We start from the raw sequence: 20,805 nt of genomic DNA, 5'->3' as shown, positions 1-20,805 counted from the left end.
TTTAAACAGCTTAAATTGAAATAATAAAACAATCAAAGTTACTTTTAAATGATTTCCCTTACAATCAATATACCAGCAGAATTACTTTCTTATGCCTGAGAAAAAAGAACACAGAAATTTCAGTTTAAAAATGAACTATGAACACAGCATTACATCACTCATCTGTTGCAAAACTCATGAAATTTTCATCTGTTGCAAAACTCATGAAATTTTCACTGAAGAAAAACAATTTTGAAGTTTATTTTTTGATTAGTTAAATTTGTAACTTATCCCCTTTTTGTGATTTTTATTGGTTAAACGGGAAACATATTTTTGTGGAAATTTCAGCTGTTTTATTTATTGCTCAACTATAAAAACACTGCCTAGTTACACAAATATTACCAAGTTATGATTGGCGATGATCGGTGTGGTAGTTTTTGAGGTACAAGTTTTGGACTTGTACACCGCAAGCTAATTTCGTAGTGAACTCAACTAATAAATGTAAAAAAAAAAAAAAAAATTGTGATTAAATTCGTTTAAAATACACCCGAAAAAGGTCTGGCGTTCGGAGGAGCTTTTCTCGGTTTAATTTCGCACAAAGCTACTCGAAGCTATATACGCTAGCTGTCTCTAATTTTTGAAACATCAGCTTCGAAGTAAGACAGCTAGTCAACGCCACCCACAGTCAACTCTTGAAATACTCTTTACTGACGAGTAGTGGAATTCACCGCCACTGTATAATATCCCCTTGATGTAAAGGTCGAGCATATTCGGCGAAAGGTTTCGTTCCCATAATCTGCATTTTCGAGTCGACAGCAGGCCCTCAATGAGCTGTCCACCAAGAGACCGAACCGCTGATTTTAAGAGTTGTAAATCCGTAAGCTAGTCACTGCTGCTATCCTATTGGACAACACGATAACCAACGACAGTGATACATTTCTCACAATGTTATTGTTAAAACTTCAGTAATACTTGTTCAACTATATTTATTCATCTTGTGGTACTTCAAGTTAACCGTAATTATCGTAACGACATAGCTGCAGTAAAAGAGCTCCAATATTTTATATCTATGACATTAGATAACAGTGACATTTTAACTTTTTTATCAATGATTTTTAAATTTTACGTAAGTGAATAACGCGTGACACAACTGTTTCCAGAACTCTTTGAAGGCAAACAGGAGAGCAACGAAACTCCTCTATTGAATCTGCTTGTTTGTAATTAATTACAAGGTTACAAAATGGGCTACCTGTGGTATGCCCACAACGGATATCGAAACACGGTTTCTAGAGTTGCAAGTCCACAGACATCCACTGTGCCAATGAGGGCCCTCTATTGAAAAATCAAAGAAATTCGATATGCTTAATATAAATATACCAAGTAAAGTTGGATGTACGTCTTCGAAATGTAAGAATTTCATAGTAGGAACACAATAAACCAAACAACAATAGTTATAATGTGAACGTATTTTTTAAAGTTGATAAACCATGAATATAACTACTAATAATTCTCATACGACGTTACTGTTAGGTCTATTATAATTTTTAATATTAAACTCATATTCAATCTCTCATCACTTTTCCAAGAAGAATGTTAGATACGACCACATCATGTCCGCCATAAGTGAACACAGAACAACTGACTTGTTTGGAAATTGACGACGTAAATATTACAACATTAGTTTTTTAAACACTTAAAAGGCATACAAGGCTTTTTTTTTAAAGAATAATATAATAGAATAGTATTTCAACCATACATTGTCAGCCAAACGGAACTGAATATGGAATGTTGTTTAAATAAAATACAATAGGCCAAGCATGTTCGGTGATGTGATTACAGCCCGTGATACACGGATTGTGAACAGAGTTCCGTAAGTTGACATTATAAATACTAGTTACCTCGAAATGCGCATTACGAACCTATTGTATCCGATTATTGGTTCATCAAAACATAAGTAATTAGATCTTTTAGCAGCTGTGGAGCCAGTAGGTGTGAAAACACTTAATGTTACAATAATTTATTCAAAGGACAACAAAGGAAAAATTCATCCATATCCTAGAACTGACTTACTGCAGTTACCTAGCATGTCTTATACGGATAACACTTGTAACGTGCTGGAAATGGCCAAATGAATAGTGTTCCAGATTATCAATCGAAGATCGTTGTCGCAAAAGTGCACTTAGCACTTTAAGATCGTAAGTACTTTGTAATAGTAAAAATCATATTCCATTAATATTGTCGTAAGGGTTTTATAAAAGTAACAACCATATTCCATTATACGAGGCCCGGAATGGCCAAGTGTTTAAGGCACTCTACTCGTAATCCGAAGGTCGCGAGTTCGTATCCTTGTCACACCAAACATGCTCACCCTTTCAACGATGAGGGCGTTATAATGTGCAATCAATCCCACTATTCGTTGATAAAAAAGTAGTTCAAGAGTTGGCAGTGGGTGGTGATGACTAGCTTCCTTCCCTCTAGTCTTACTCTGCTAAATTAGAGATGGCTAACGCAGATAGCCCTTGTGTAGCTTTGCGCGAAATTCAAAAACAAACAAACAGTTTTGTGCAGATATTTTGAAACAAAGTCACCTAACTCGGAGTCATTTCTTCAGTTATCCGTAAGCTACTGTATTTTACAAGCAAAGGACATCGAATCAGAGCTTTATCAATCAGGTAGTTTACTGAAAATTTCAATAAAAATTGAACACGCGCAAGGAACGTGTAACTTTTGAATTTAGTAATAAAATATCACTGATTAGTAACTTAAAAATTCTCTAATAATATTCTGAATTGTATTTAAATTCTTACGTCACAGTTTAAAAAAAACTATTTTGAATGATTCACATAAGTAACAACAAATGAAATTACCTGTTCTTAGAGATGGATCATCCAACAGATACTGCTTAACGCCCAGTTGATGGTGAAACATCAATCGATTCCAAACATTCAGATACATAAACAATGATACTACTTCTGCTCTTTGTTGTCATGGTAACTAATACATTTTTCTGTATCCTCTGCCTATCGACTTTATACATATGTGTATGAACAGAGAATAAATATTTTGGTTACTTACAGCATTGGTATTATTATCACATACAAGTAACTTGACCTGTTTCTGTGTGTGTTTTTCTTATAGCAAAGCCACATCGAGTTGAACAAATATATGACATTTGTAACCAGTATTTTTACAAAAAAAAATGAGTGAAGTTTTAACATTATAATACCTGAAAATAAACATTTATAGATATGCTTAGACCAAAAACATTATGAACCATAATTATTAAATAAAAACATATTTAATAGTCCAGTCTGATTAGAATTCATTAGATAACAAATGAAACAAACATTGATAACATATTAACCAAGAATAAACCTTAATCAAATGTAAAGTAGAACCAGAACAGACACTTCAGGTGATATAAGATGCATTGAATGTTACACATCAACTGTTACTAGTTTTGTTTTGATCTGTCTGCACAAAGTGTGGTAAACAAATGTAACTTGAGAAAATCAGACAACAGAAAGCTAACTTTTTGATAAAATGTTTATCCAAGTGCTGCCTATGGTGAGCCTAAAAGTTTTTAAATACATTAATACAATATATCTCTACAATTCATAAAACACAATATGAAACTTATTGCTCTGGTAATTGTGATAAATCCCAGAAAAACTACTAAAGACTACTAGGTAGTTTTTATAGATTGAGATCCATTGGGCTTATGAAGCAACTGTAAATACAACAACTGAGAAATCTTTGTTTTTATTAAGTAAGATATGCTGTATAAAATTGTGAAGCCCAAAGCTACTTATCACAAACTACAAAAGTTGTTTTTGTTAAAGATTTCACACTTGCATGTTTAGCGCATTAAATACAAACAAATCTTAAATTAAATAAAAAGTGTCTTAAAAAAAAAGGATAAATTATTTCCTACGTATGTGTGTGTAGCTGTATATTTGCGTATTCACACAAAAATATTTTCTCGACCTCTCGTAAGCCACATAAAATGCTAGAATGTTTTTTTATTCTTGATTAAGACTGAGGTATTGATTAATAACAATGAGTGTAACTATTACATGACATGTTATTATTCGTTCAAAGTTTGTTTCAATTTCTTAAAGGTTTGTTTCCTGAAATAAAAGTATTGAAATCTTAAAGTCAGTTATTTTATTATTATTATTGCCTATTGCATTATAAATTATTCATAAATATATTCCTATGTATTCATACTAAAACTCTTAGCATTTTAAATGCATTCATTTTCATATTGATAAAAATATGAGCTATTTGTATTCGATTACTGGTGTCACTATTTATTCCATCCATGAATTGTAGCAGATGATAGGTAAAAGTCATCCAAAAACCTTAGAGGCTTATAAGAGTATTGTTATGAAGTGTTAAATGTTGATAAATTAGTAGTTTCTTTTATTTTAAAAACCTATTTATTTAGAGTCAATGTTGAAACCGATATTTTCAAGTCCACTAACACAGCATTACAACAGTTACCTGTGAAATGAATAGAACTGAAGTGTCATCAAGATATGGTAAAAAAAGTTGAAAAAGTATACAGACAAGGGTATGTTTGAATACTTTGATTTTTCAAAATGCAATAACAAAGTTTTAGAATGATAAATATATATTTAAAGGAGACTTATAGACATTATAACTTTCAACTGTTCATTATGAACATCAATCTCACAAATGTCTTATCAATGGGGTGGCAGTGATCAGGTCTGGGTTGATCTCTGTATCCTCTGAAGATGAGATGATTGGTTTGTTGAAGGCAACAGAGAAACTAAAGAGCTTGCTTCTTTTGTGAGGGAAGGAGGATTTACAGTTCTCTTTTGGCTCCATGGCTGCAGGATTATTTGTTGAGAAACCTTTCATGATGTTTTTCTGGAGGAGTATTCGATTGGATTCATGGACCACAGGTCTAGTAAAACACTGGTAAAGTTTAAATCTGAAATCAAATGCTATAGCTAATCAGAAGACATTTTGTTGCACCTGTTGAGTCAGCCAGGCATGAACAGATTTCTTTAGTGTAGAAACAAGATTTAAATTATATCTGCTGTCAATCCTAGTCATCAGTCCATAAATACATGGCATTACACAACTGGAGGTAACACTGCCCTAATCCTGGGCAAAATCTGTTGCCTTTTCAAAATGTGTCAGTATTGTCACCAAATTTTCAAGCACAGTTCAATTATGAAACGTAAGTTTCAATGTACTAATATCTAGATTATTCAACTTCTGGGAAATCTTCAATAAAGACTGAATCATTTTAATTTCTGAGTTCCATTATGATGGTGTTACCAACTGAAATCTGGCCCCTTTCAAGTAGAGTAGTTGCTTGTGTTGATTTTCAAATGTAAGGGGTCAATGACTGATGTTTTGTAAATTACTTTTAGCAGTGGTTCATCTTTGCTCATGTCATTTCTGACTACAAGCTGTAACATATGGGGAAAACAGGGGTGTCATGGTCAAGAAGAATTTCAGGTAAATTGTTTGCTGATTTAAATTAATCTAAAAGTTCCTCTTCTGAGTCAATATCTGTAGATGAGTTATCACCATCTCTCAAATTAGGTCAAGAAGAATTTCAGGTAAATTGTTTGCTGATTTAAATTAATCTAAAAGTTCCTCTTCTGAGTCAATATCTGTAGATTAGTTATCACCATCTCTCAAACTAGGCCAAGAAGAATTTCAGGTAAATTGTTTGCTGATTTAAATTAATCCAAAAGTTCCTCTTTTGAGTTAATATCTGTAGATGAGTTATCACCATCTCTCAAACTAGGTGGTGTTTGTGGTTCAAATACAGGCAGGCAGAAAGCCTTGATAATGTTAGATGCATGATAAAATGTCACATATGACACCTTGTTGTTGGTGTTAATGATATTTAGTATTTCTTCATAGTCAGCTGCAATGATATCTAATATGTGTCTCCTCTTGAAATTCTGGCATGACTGTTTGCATTTACAGTCAAATATAAAGTGACAAATGTCTCCAAGAAAGCTGTGCATTTATCTGCTACTCTAAATGTGCACAGAGACATTGATGCTTGGTAGACATAGCAGTAGAGAGACAACTTGTTGTTGAACTTCATCATACTTACTCTTGATCAAGATCATGAATAGATGCTTATGACTGGAAAGAATATACCAATAATCTGTGATTGTCATTAGATCTTGAATATTTTTTCACTCCACCACTAAGAAGGGTTACAGTGTACCAGCAATAAAACTGAAGTTTGTTTGTGATTTACTTCTGATGAAGGTGTGTAGACTTATATTTAATTGATCCTGTATGGTATGTAACTACTGTAGGCTGCTTCACTCAGAAGAAGTACCAGAGCTAGATGTAGACTTTTGTAGCTCTGTTTTATGATTACACAAGATGTGCAAAAGCATATCACAGTCACTTCATACACAATACATTCTATAATAATAAATAAAATTATGAATATGGGTTTAAAACATGAGAAATTTTATCTAACTATAGAATATTAAATAAATGAGAATAATAAAACATACAGTTTAACATGAAGTTTTAAGTTCTCAGTTTTATGAGTCAATATTAAAATAAAATTCTTAATTTCCCTCGTGTGAGAAATAACACTTTTTTTTCTCTAGGCATTCTCTGTTCTCTAACTTATTTACCTACCCTCCAAAGAGTACAAAATTTATTACTCATTATAATGTTGTCACTTCTCAGACAAAACATAATTTCATTCCCTTTAACTGTTGGGTTACACAGCGATCAACTAAAACATCAGACCCTTTTTTACATACCCACCTGTCATATGTTCTCTTTCAGGATTTGTCAATAGTTCCCTCTGTACTAAAAGAGAAATTAATGTATTCCATATGCAAAAATGACAGTCTAGAAACCTGATGAGTGCAAGAGTTGACATTTACTCTCATAATATTGAGTATTTACTAAATCATTCAGCAAGCACAAATACCATGCAAATGAATACAAATTATTTAATTTACCCTATTAAAGTATTTGAATACAAATACATTCAAGCTCATAATTTAAATACATCATTCCATGTATCTGAGAGGTCTTAAATACAAGTACAAATACTCCCAAGTCTGTATTCAAATGTATTTGAATACAAATACCCCATGGCTGCTAGAAATAGATTAGTTTAGCTCAAATGCCAAATCTTTTTACAGATACTTAAAGTACAGTTAAGTATAGCATTATATTAGCTTTCTAATGGTGGAAAACAGTTTACAATAATAAATTAAAGTATTAAACAGAAGCTTAAATTTAAGGGCAAAATGACACAGACTTCATTTACCATAAATGATTTGGTTTGGGCTCCAGAGCAATGCTGAGCTGACTGACAAAATTAGTTTATATTTATAAGGTATTTATAGAAATAACAGTAACATTTCAACTTCAATGGTTTATGTTTTAAAACTTAAACTGGAAACTTCAGAGTTAAGAATTTTTATTACAAAACATAGAGTAATTATGTAATTTTACACTTTTGTAGTTGCTTTTTTTCCAATTTACACCTTCAACTGTTTTAAAAACACAATATCACAAAATAAAATTTACAATAGCAGTGACTTAGCAAAGAATAAATACAACTTGGAAATATTTTACTGTATCAGCATAATCTTTCTGGAAGAAAGTCCTTCCCCTGCAATGTATTAAAAAACTTTCTGGGTGATAGAAAAAAGCATCTATAATAATAAATTCATTGAAAAAAATCTGAAACTAAAGTATAACTTTCAAATGCTTTATGCTTTTAATACCAAGTTTCAAGTTCCTCTACATTTTTTAAATGTACTAGAAGTTGACATATGTAAAGCCTTATTTCAGACAACCCAAAATTTTTCTAAAATACTTATAATTTTAATTACAAGTCATATCATGTTTATATGTATTTTTTAGATAAAAACATCATTTATATTGTTTTTAATTAAACGATTAAAGAACTGGAAGAGGGAATTGCTTGCTACCTTTGTTAGCAAACTAATTAATAGCTACGACCTTTCACTTCTTTTGATTTTTCATGTTCATTCTATATCCCATGTATGCAAAATTATACTTGTTAAATATCTCCTGTTACTTTGATTAACTTATTCAATACAGACAGATATATATGTTTTAAGTATTTCAACAATCACTGTAATTTATCGAGCTTGCAACTATGCTATATTTAGGCTTAAAACATAGGTGAAATTTTAAGTAGTTTTTTAACAATGCAGTTAATAAATATGCCTGAGTGTGGTGGAAATTAATCTCCAAAGTTCCAGAATTTTAAATACGGTGACAAAGAATTTCAATCTGTGACTCTGTTGGGTATGGTGTCATCATTGTGTGACTCTGTTGGGTATGGTGTCATCATTGTGTGACTCTGTTGGGTATGGTGTCATCATTGTGTGACTCTGTTGGGTATGGTGTCATCATTGTGTGACTCTGTTGGGTATGGTGTCATCATTGTGTGACTCTGTTGGGTATGGTGTCATCATTGTGTGACTCTGTTGGGTATGGTGTCATCATTGTGTGACTCTGTTGGGTATGGTGTCATCATTGTGTGACTCTGTTGGGTATGGTGTCATCATTGTGTGACTCTGTTGGGTATGGTGTCATCATTGTGTGACTCTGTTGGGTATGGTGTCATCATTGTGTGACTCTGTTGGGTATGGTGTCATCATTGTGTGACTCTGTTGGGTATGGTGTCATCATTGTGTGACTCTGTTGGGTATGGTGTCATCATTGTGTGACTCTGTTGGGTATGGTGTCATCATTGTGTGACTCTGTTGGGTATGGTGTCATCATTGTGTGACTCTGTTGGGTATGGTGTCATCATTGTGTGACTCTGTTGGGTATGGTGTCATCATTGTGTGACTCTGTTGGGTATGGTGTCATCATTGTGTGACTCTGTTGGGTATGGTGTCATCATTGTGTGACTCTGTTGGGTATGGTGTCATCATTGTTCTCAATTCTGGACAGAACTTTTTTTTTCAAAATTCTTAAAAAGAATTATGAAGATGTCTATACTTATGGCAAACTATTATAGGAGTAAATTTCCTAGAAAAATCAATATATCTTATATATGGTACCTTAAAATATCATCATTAAATAAAGAAACGAAGTATTGTACCATCATAAGAGTACCAGAAAATTTCACTAGGGAAGAAACAAATCAATAGAAGGAGGAGTGAAGTTATTTGCTCTGATTAATAAAAACTTGAAATCTTTATATCAAAAATGAATTAGATCATTGAAAGAAAACAAGAATGCTCAAGAGCCAGACATCAGGAATCCCAGTGGAGGTTGCACACACCCATAGAAATGCATGAATTCACACATGTCTCCTCAGGAATCCCTGTCTCTGGTGGAGGTTGCACACACAAATAGAAATGCATGAATTCAAACATGGCTCCTCAGGAGTTCTGGTGGAGGTTGCACACATCCATAGAAATGCATGAATTCAAACATGGCTCCTAACAAAGGATCATTTTGCAACCATTTGAAAATCAAACTAATTATTAGAAAAGACATGATGAACTATATACAAGTTATTCTCTGAGAATAAAATGACAAGACAACCAGTATTTACTCTTATGTTTTTCTCTAAACTATATGTTCTCACTAGAATTGTGCATGTGGAAATGTAACAACAAGGAGAGAGCAATAGAATAAAGATACTGTAAGTAGTTATCTGATAAATTATTTATACTTTATATATCTTGGGACTTAGAACATTGTCTGCTATTTTAATGTACCATACTGTGTCAGCTAGATAAAGGATGAGACCCAAAACTTATATGCAAAAAGATAACACTATACAACAAAATTTTTACTCTTTCTTGTTCCTGGGCAGAAAGTGTTATTTCCCAAATGCTTAACCTAAAGTAAATGAAAAAGACCTATTTTTCTCTTCAAACTTTGCTTTTGTGACCTGGGAGCATACAACAAAAACATGATGGGAGATTACGTTTGGAGGCTGATACGTGAAAGTGATTTACATTATAGTCGCAAATCTCGAAAAACTACTCACTTCTAAACATTTTTGTATAACTTTAGTATAAATACATGTAAATCTTGATTCATATGTTTTTTTATTCAGATCTTATGTAAATGAAAATGTGCAAATTTGCCCGTTTTTACATAGAAAATAGATTAATTTCTAAATTTCATTATACAGGTCACAAAAGCAAAGTTTAAAGGGAATAATGGCCATTTTCTGTACTTCTACAACATAAGCAATTAAGAAATAACATACACTATCCAGTAACAAAATTTGTGTTACATAGTGTAATAACATACACTATCCAGGAACAAAATTTGTGTTACATGGTGTAATAACTGAAATAACAGTGGAAATCTTGTTAAAAAAGTACGATAAAAGGAAATAATTAGATAGATTATTGTTTCTTTTAGAAAGGTACCCCCTGGACACTACTTTACTCTCTAATCATTTTGTAAAAAAACAAAAACAACTGAAGCACCAGCCAAAACCATACAGTGATCTACTATACCACAGAATGTATTGTAGGAAAATCTAAAGAAATATACCTAGAGAATCTTCAGAAGAACAACAGAACAGTATTTGTTGGCATGAATGATGTAATCAATCTGTGTAAACAAGACAGCTAGAAACACCAGTTCATATTTTATCAACTGTTGTTTGATGCACAGCTATTTAAGTTTATATTGATAGTAAGAGAATAAAAGCAAATCTAGATCCAGTATCCAATTTATTCAAGTTAGACTAAGTTTATATTCATATTATGTCATGTATGTCTAATTATTTCTTTCAGTTCCGTACAGATTGAAAAGCATTAACAATATTTTGCCATATCATCTCAAAGTCTTCATACAATTTCACAGCAATTGAAGTCTTAGTTGTTATTGATATCAATGACATACAAGTTTAATGTTATACCACAAACTGTGATAAAAAATATTAGTAATGTGTAAATACTCCTTCTTGTGCTCAGCACTGTCTCAGTTTCTGTACATATATTAGACTTAAACAAATATTTTAATTTTAAAGAAAAAAGGATAGATAATAATTATAAAAAAAGAGAACAAAGGTGTGATTTACCCATTATTAGACATCACGTTTACAGAAATATCAATACATTAACAAATCAGTTAACTGGCTTAAAGCTTCACCCATTTGACAGGAAAAAGTTAGAAATATTACTTAATATCACACAGTAAGGTATTGTTAATAAACTTCAAATACAGGTGACTTACTCACACGGAGTTTTGCAATGACATTTTTTTAATGATTATTGTGTGATTATAATTAGTTGATAACCTATGCTAAACAAAAAAACCTTAGAATTTAAAGAACAAGTTTATGTATTAACGTATTTTCCAGAAAGCTGGTATGGGTTTAACACTTTAATTAAAATAAACTACAGAACAACGTTTTGACCTTTTTAGGTCATCTTCAGGTTGTCAAAGAGGAATCATGAAAGTTTATGCATTAAATCACTTGTTTTTTTAAGTTTTATAAAGAATATTTTGGTTTGTTTTGAATTTTTTGCAAGACTACACGAGGGCTATCTGCGCTAGCTGTCCCTAATTTAGCAGTGTAACACTAGAGGGAAGGCAGCTAGTCATCACCACCCACTGCCAACTCTTGGGCTACTCTTTTCCCAATGAATAGTGGGATTGATCGTAACATTATAACCCCCCACAGCTGAAAAGGCAAGCATGTTTGGTGCGACAGGGATGCGAAACCACGACCCCGAGATTACAAGTTGAATGCCTTAACCACATGGCCATGTCAGGCCTATTTTTAAAAAAAAACAACAGACGTCTCAAATTGGAAACAAACTAGAATTACAAACCTAGGAAAGTTATCCATAGAAATGTTTAAATAAAAACAAGAAATTTTGAAATGTACTTTAGCAGTGTAACACTAGAGGGAAGGCAGCTAGTCATCACCACCCACTGCCAACTCTTGGGCTACTCTTTTACCAATGAATAGTGGGATTGATCGTAACATTATAACCCCCCACAGCGAACCCACGATCCAGAGATTACAAGTTGAATGCCTTAACCACCTGGCCATGTCAGGCCTATTTGAAAAAAAAACAAAACAACAGACGTCTCAAATTGGAAACAAACTAGAATTACAAACCTAGGAAAGTTATCCATAGAAATATTTAAATAAAAACAAGAAATTTTGAAATGTACTTATTTACACACTGTTCAGGATAAGCAAAATAAAAACCTTCCTTGAAGTATGAGTTACAAATTATGCAATGTGTCATTTTTTTAAACATACTACAGCTTTAAACATAATAAAATTGTTTCTTTCTATACACCATCAGATTTTATTTTGTTTTATATAAAGCATATTATGGTCTCATTTGTATCAAAATGTTTCATATAAAAGTGCTACATTAATGAAAACATTTAACTGTTGAAGGTAAAATATACATTCTTATTGAAACTGTTTTCAAATAATTTAACACTGAAAATATTCTTTTAACATCATTAAAATATAATTCTCATAATACAATCAAGAACAGGAATAAAAATGGTTTACACACCTCTGATAATTTTCCTAAAATACCGGATATCATATACACTATTTCCTTGTTTAATTACTTTAGCTGATAAAATAAGGAAATCCCTTCTATCTTGAGTGAATTCTGCAGAACAATACACTTTCTCTATAATTACTACTCAATGAAGTGTATTATCAAAATGTATTTATACACACAATCTTTGAGAAAAATGTTTTCTTAAATGTGTAATGTAATAAAAAAACAAAATATAACAATTTTCAAAGTCATATTATTTTTATTAAACTACATTATTCAAGAAAAATACATATGGAGCGTAATTATTTTAATGAATTTGAAAAATGTTCGTTTGCTAACTAATTATAATTTCATAATGTAACCCACATTTTAGGTTAAAAAGAAGTCATATAAAAGAACAGTAACTGGTACAGAGTATAGAAGTGAATGAGTGGGCTACTCATTGAATTTTTTCTCATCAGCATTTATACTTTTATGACACTGACCAAAGGTGGAAATAACTTGTATTCTCTAACACTGATTCTCACATGTTTTCCTTTTCATTCAGCTTACATACAGCCAATTTTCACCTAGTATTTACTGTACCATTTTGTGTTGTTATAAACATTCCATTTACTGTGTTTGGAAGAAACAATTTATTCAGCTAAAACAAAGACAACAGTTTTTATAATGTGCACAGCAGGTCAGTAAATGTCTCATATAAATTTAAAAATATATTCAACTTTTAACTTGTTTAAAGCTATGAAAACAAGTTTTGAAAAACTAAGAAATTAAGAAAGAAACATTAAAAACCCTTAATATTACACTTGCTTGTACTTGAAAATCATAGTTGTACATTAATGGTAAAGCTATTTGCCTCCATCCTAAATTTTTAACTAACAACCAGGGTAAAGGCAGCCAATCACCAGTATTTTACCATCCATGCCAAAGATTTGACGGCCACTCTTACAGTACATCCACAGTTTAAAGTGCAAGAAATGTTTTGTATTATCACATGAATTGAAACTTGACTTACAGACTCTGAAAGTCAGCTTTCTACCACAGGTTCAGCTTGTATCTACTTGAAAACCATAAATGGTCTTACCCACTGAGTAACCTGTGCAACTATCCGAGGCCCAATGCTACGTCTTTTAATATTCTTACATGTTTTCTTGTCATTATAGGGCCCCATTTACTGAAATTTCTTCACAGCTAAGACCACCCCTGTTCAGAACTATACTGACTATTAGAATCGACATATTGAACTGTATACTAAGTTAAACTTTGATTGACAACTTTGTTTTCTCCAAACTATTTATTCCCATTAGAACTATGCATGTAACACTGTAGGTATAAAGGGCAACATAATAAAGCTGAAAGTAGTTATGTGAACAAACTATTTAAAGTTTTATTGTAATTTGATTATAATTCATTATGTAATATAGTGTACAAAAGGGCTTGAAGAACCATATATCCTTAAGATATTATAACCATCTTTCTTTCAAAGTTGTTGAGCTCAATGAATTTTAATCACTCAAAGTTGATAAAACCAAAATTATTAAGATTTTTCATTGGATAACTAATAACGGTCTCTGTATTACCATATCTTTCCCTAATCATAGGCAAAATGTGGAATGTTTGCCATGATAAAGCTGCTGTTATGCTATCAAATGAAAATAAATATACTTATAATGTAATTCCTTTTTATATAATTTCTAAAGTAAGTAGTTTATTACTTGAATTGTTAATAACTTGATCACTCAATCTTATAATTGAAGTACATCACATGTGTTTGAGATGTTTCATTAATAAAAATTGAAGTAAAAAACAACAATAAATGCTGCATTTTTTCACATATTTTTATTTTGAAATTGCCAAGAACATTTGATAAAATAAATTAGTAAATGATTTTTTAACTGTCATTACTAGTCCTAACACACAATTGTCATGCATCATGCTTTAAATTAGAATTTTTTTGGATTATTAGTTGAGTTATTATGGAAAAATAACACAAAGAAATTATAGAAACATACTAATAACTGAAGAAACTTTGTGTATTAAAGTTTAGCATTTCATCTCAATTTATGTTGAAGTATTTCTTTTGTGTGATTTTAATTTCATGCGAAACTACATAAGAATTATCTGCACTAGCTGTTCTTAATTGAGCAGTAACAGACTAGAGAGAAGGTAGCAACCCAATACCATCCATTGCCAACTCTTGGGATACTCTTTTTTCCAACAAATAGTTGGGTCGACCATCACACTAACTCTTCCATTATGGGATGTGTGGAATCCACCCAGGTTGTATATGAGAGTAATTATACTATGATTTTTGATAACATAGTCATATGTTTACAGCATTTTCCAGATTCCTGGTAAACATTATGAGAACACAAAGTGTCAGGTTTTGAATTAAGTATTAAGATCTTTTAATCAAATATTTTCTTCTAAAATTTTTCTTTCAAATTTTTGACTATCTGGCAGGAAGAAAAATTTGCATATTATGATTAAAGTTACTTTTATGCATCAGAAAAATTTCAAATTTGTATCCTCCAAATAATTATCAAATGTCTTTTAAGAAAAAACTTTATATTTGCTATTTTCACAATCAAATTAGAATTTTGTACACTTTCAAGAGATTTGACCAATTTCATAAATTGTATAAAAAATTAGGAAATAAATGTTTTTTTGTTCTAGAATTACTACATATTATAACTCATAAATACAAAAGTTTTAGTCTAAATAGCTTAAATATCATAACATTACACATTTATATATGTTTATTAATTTTATAATATTGACCTTTAAGCCACTACTGACAAACAAAAGTTACAATGATGTGAAGCACATGCACTCATCCAAGAATATAAAACTGACCTTTACAAAGTGACCTGTCTTAACTGTGTTTTATTGGATTATTAATAGTATTTTGTAAAATTCAGTCACATTTCAGATATAATACATTTGCTATTTACAAATACATTCATAAACTTATTTTGCTTAAAACATAAAACAGTAGATAAATAAGTAGAGCAAACAATTAAGCTTTCTAGACACAACAACCTTTGTATTCATTTATTGCTTGCCCTAGCCTTTTGAAATTTTTCACTTGGAGGGTGTGAAACAAAACAAGTTTTTGTGAATTTTATACATACATTTTAAATAACCAAACAAATCATAAATAACTATATTGATATCATATAATTTCACGATAATTCATCAAACTTTGTAATTATACTATATTCAAGTAAAATGGTATATGAAATTTCAAGCGGACTAAAGGCTCACCCTACATTCTTCAAGTTTTGTTTTGAAAGAAGGAAGTGACAATATCACACTTGAAAATGGCTGAGAAAACTGCTTGGGGAACATTCTGAGCTTTTGATTGGTTATTCACATGTCATATAAGTGTATACAAGGGAGCATTTTCAAAAATGAAAAGAGGTGAGAAGGGCCACTGTGTTTGATTCAGTACGTGAGCAATATTTGAGTAAGTAGAAGAGACAGGAGGTTATTATTTTATTTGTTAGCTTGCCAATATCAGTAATTTGAGTTATTAATTCATATAAAACCACAGTCTTTATATTTTAACATCAAAAACAACATTATTTCAAATTAAATGTACAATACTAAAATCTGAATTATAATCTAAAATTTGACACCAAATTTATAAATATAAATTCTAAAAACAGTCACTCAGTTTAATTATGAATGCAAGTGAACAAACACTATGACATGGTCATAGGAAGACCCATCTCGATAGGGTTATAATGCTCTCACAGCTGAAAGGGCAAGCATGTTTGGTTGTACAGTGATTCAAACCCATGACCTAAAGATTAAAAATCAAGTGCACTATGTAACAGATTTACTGCTATACATTTATTCTAATATCTGTGGTTGTTTCTGTTAGATGCATGAGACATTGTTGAGTGCATATTGTGCAAGTCCCATCCACTCTCTAAATTTGTAGAATATTCTTGAAAGTAGAAATTTACAATGTACAAGTTTTATTAAAAGAATAGCATATCTTCAAATATTGTTGAACATTTGAGAATATCACCTGACTGATATTTAAGCTAGCCAAGAGACAGTGACAGCACACTGTTTGTTTGCTACATTCAGTATACTATAAGCCTCAAAAGCTGTAATTGTGATCAAGGATTATTGATCAGAAAACTACAGAATTTTACAAGGAACATTTATAGATTTTGAATATTACAACATTAACTTCAGTAAATTAACTTCAAATGTTAGTATTTCCAGGAGGACTTTAAATACCTTTATCAGTAAAAAGTCAGCTTGTGAGCAGAGTTAGGCAGACCAAAAAAAGACAGCTTGCTAGCTTAAGCAGGGTGTAACAATATCAACTCAGAATTAATATGTTTGCTGTGGACATAGACCATTTATAAAATATTCAGTTTCAGACCAGATAGATGACTCAGTATAGTTTGTAAGACTCTTGTATATAAACCAATATTTATAAGAATCATTATTATAAACTTTATTGTTGTTTGTATATTAAAATATATTTGTGTTAAGAGAGAAAACTGTGTGTATAAATCTTGATGTTAAATATCATAAACTTCATACAAATTGAAATTCTAAATTAAAATTTCCAGCGAGATGCAATCATAATATGTGATGTAAGTAATACAATAAATTGGAGACCTGTCTGATATAAATTATGTAACACTTGGCCATATCAGGCCATACTGTAGTAAAAAGTATAGAGATATCCTAGAGCAGTAACTAATTTTTCATTATTAAATATATAGGAAATATTGTTCTTACTTAAAATTATTTCAATATTACAGTAAGGCACCTATGAACCAAACTTGGAATATAATTGAAATGAGCAAGCCATAAGTTTTACACAATAACAAAGTGAATACACAACACTGCTTTCTTCGAATTTGTCACAAGAAAGCACATAACTATGCCATTACAAATAATGAAATGGTACAGTACTGCTTATGACGGTACTTTGATATACTTACTTCACTGGAAAATTGTAGAAGCAGTTGGTTTTTTCAGTTTTGTTCAAAGCAGTAATTTTACAAAATCATTACATGTATGTTGGAACAAGAATCTCTTTCATTTTTACTAAACTTGCATGACTCAATTGTACTGACATAGTAATATTACCAATAGCAGCATTTAGACAAAAGAAACAAGCAAACTGAAAAGACAGAAACAATATGTGAAAGTAAATGGATCCAGTCACCTTTGCATCAGAAGAGTTACAAACACAGTTTTTATAATTAATTTTTCAGGACAACTTCTATGATATAACATGAAGATAACTATACAACCAATAATTTAAATCTTCACATTATTATATTGTAAGTAGTTTCTGATAATAATTTTAGAAACAGTAAGAAAAAAAGTACAAAAATATACATAGATTACACTGTAGGAAACTTATCACACACTGACTTAAAATAAATCATATCTGCCAACTACTAATTTCCCTAAAAGGAGGGGCGAGCTGGTTTAGTCATTCATATCACTACACAGTGGGGTGTTGCCTGAAAGTCAGTAAGCACAGAGATAATATAACATTGTAATTTGTACTGTTGTGTCATCAGTAAAATCAGCATATACCATGAATCACGAGAATAATTATGTACTTTATAGGCTACAACACAGCACGACATATGAACTTCAAAGGCAAGAAAAAATATGTTTCTTGTAATTTTGGTTTTAAGTATTCTACAAACAGAGCACCTTTAGGGATCCAAAAGAGATGCATCTACTACTAATAGAATATTTTGCAATTATTTTCAACACTATGTCACTGGTTAAACTGTAGACACAAAACAAATCACTGTATTATCATGTTAGTAACTATGAAAAAAACACAAAAAAGATACAAAAGGAAACAGATCTGGTCTCTTAACAAAAACAAACAACGTTACTTATTTCCCTTCTATTTGTCTGTGTTTTAATAATTTCTTCTTGTTTTGTTCATTTTCCAAAACAAAAATTTAATTGGTTTGTTTCTTATATTATTCTATATCTTAGATAAGCCAGTACTGCAGATGTTGTTCATGTGGAAGTTTGTTTTCAGCCAACAGAAAGTTTAATAATTTCAAGTTTTAAAGTGTGTGTGTGTGTGTGCAGAATGTCCAGGGAAAGACTTACATTCACTGTTTTTAACCACGGAAAAACAGCTGATACAATGGCTTCAGGTTTTTAAAGCAGAAACTTTTAGCTCATAGCAAGGTCATCTCTTGACTGATTTCAGATTTAATTACAGTTCCAGAATCAAAGGTCAAACCCTTTCGATTGGTATGTTTAACAATTCTTAAGGTCTCATAGATTAATTTACTTTAACCTTGCCTGAAAGGATTCCAAGTGTCACAGCTGACCTTTAACTGTCATTTTATATTTTTAAAATACCAATTTAATTGTGAATGAAGTAGTTTCAAAACACAATACCATATAAGTCCAAGTGGTACTTATTTACCTAGTAAGTAAAAAAAACAAATTCTTACAGGAATTATAAACAAATTTATCTGGTACCTCTTTTTCAATGTAAACAACATAATCAATTTGGCAATCTGTGGAACACAGTACCACTTCTTCACGTTGGTGGCACTCAGTTCTAAACATCAAGATCCTGTATAATAATAAATTAAAATTACAATAATGGGAAAAATAATACACTGTTTTCAGATTATCACATTTTACAAAACTTGAAGTTGTGGGTGCAACCAAAACTTTTAAAGCCCTTTAAACAACTTTTTATATTTATTGGCAACTTATGTGTAGCTAACTCTTAAGAACAGTTTTTATTAAGAATAAATACAAACAAAATACTTAAAACGTATTTAACACAAGAAACAATATTTTTTATAAAATACAATTTATCAATATATATATATATATATATGAGATTTAGCCACAGTTAGTTTAAGGATGAAACACACTCCACTGAAATCAAACTTAAGTTTTTTTCTGAAGAACTAAAGATTAAGACTGTACAGGAAATGGACACACAATTCTTATAGGGCAGACGATATAACCAACTGAGCTACTATTGCTTTTCTTATTGCAAATGTGTTCAGGTTGTACATGTTTAACACTTTAACATCTTTAAAATTATTAAAATAACTATAAAAAATGAAAGGGTAATTTTACCTGTAAGAACTGAGTTAGAAGCTTGTGAAATAATAAATATCATTTAATCAGTAGAAAATGTGAAGAGTTAGGGTTAAGGTTCATGAAGAGGAAAAAGAAATATATATTGTCCTTTTCAGGATTTTCCATGGGAATCCAAACAGGTTGTTGACACTGGCACAACAAAAGCACATACTTACATAATTGTGCATGTGTGTGTACAAGAAGACTAGCTAAGTTACAAATAAATACAGATTTGTTGCTACAGAAGATTTTAATTCCAGGCAACTAATCAAATAGTTTCATCCTCTTATGATGTTGAAGAACTTACTGAGGTTATGGGAAACTGACTCTCTGCTTAGTAAGGATGAGATCTTTGATGGATTCTGATCACAAAAAATAATGCATAAAAAAATGAAAATAAAATTCAGGAACTGATAAACATATTGAGCCATATTCTTGGAATATTGGTGACGTTGTTGTTCCTTAGAAAGCTGCTGAAGAAAAACTGTATGAATTCAGTAAATATTTATTTTCTTCTAGCTTCATTCTTTTAATTGTTATACAACAAAATGTATTTCGTAAATACTTATGTATTATTTTATGTTATATAAACAGCCTATTGTTTTAAAAATTTGTTACTGTCGGGCGTAATTGAAAAAGTATAGTAATACTAACAATAACAAAAACAACAACAACAAGCATATTAGGCAATGATTTTCAATCAGGCGACCTGTATATTGTGGTTGAAGAGCCCTGTTTAAAATTTAACGTTTCTGTTAATTTCTACTAGGCTTAGTAATACTTGAAATTTTAATAAGCCAGGTTTATCTGGTGTGTGTGTGTTTTTTTTTTTTTTTTCGTAGGATATTCTTCTTTGTGTGCTTGTGTGTTTTTCTTATAGCAAAGCCACATCAAAGGCTATCTACTGTATTAACCAAGGTAGTCAGGCATGGTCACGTGGTTAAGACGTTCAACTTATAATTCGACTGTCGCGAGGTCGAATCCCCATCGCACCAAACATATTTACTCTCTTAGTCGTACGGGCGTTAAAATGTTACGTTTAATCCCACTATGCGTTGGTGAAAGAGTAGCTCAAGAGTTGGTGGTGGGTGGTGATTACGAGCTGAGTTCCCTCTAATCTTACACTGCTAAATTAGGGACCGCTAGCGCAAATAGCCCCCGTGTAGCTTTG

The 20,805-nt window shown here is 31.2% G+C and overlaps 1 long non-coding RNA gene across 1 annotated transcript; it reads right to left on the bottom strand.

The window, feature by feature from the left end:
• Window positions 1-797: 797 nt before the first annotated feature.
• On the bottom strand, window positions 798-19,101 carry LOC143246528 (uncharacterized). Its single transcript, XR_013026023.1, has 3 exons — window positions 19,014-19,101; window positions 2,847-6,411; window positions 798-1,311 (listed from the first exon to the last, which is right to left on the bottom strand). It is a non-coding gene; the product is annotated as an uncharacterized LOC143246528 (long non-coding RNA).
• Between the last annotated feature and the right edge of the window lie 1,704 nt (window positions 19,102-20,805).

The sequence above is a fragment of the Tachypleus tridentatus genome, chromosome 3, assembly GCF_004210375.1.
Source record: "Tachypleus tridentatus isolate NWPU-2018 chromosome 3, ASM421037v1, whole genome shotgun sequence".
In the NCBI taxonomy this organism is placed as follows: Eukaryota; Metazoa; Arthropoda; class Merostomata; order Xiphosura; family Limulidae; genus Tachypleus; species Tachypleus tridentatus.
This window is presented reverse-complemented; position numbering and strand designations above follow the sequence as displayed.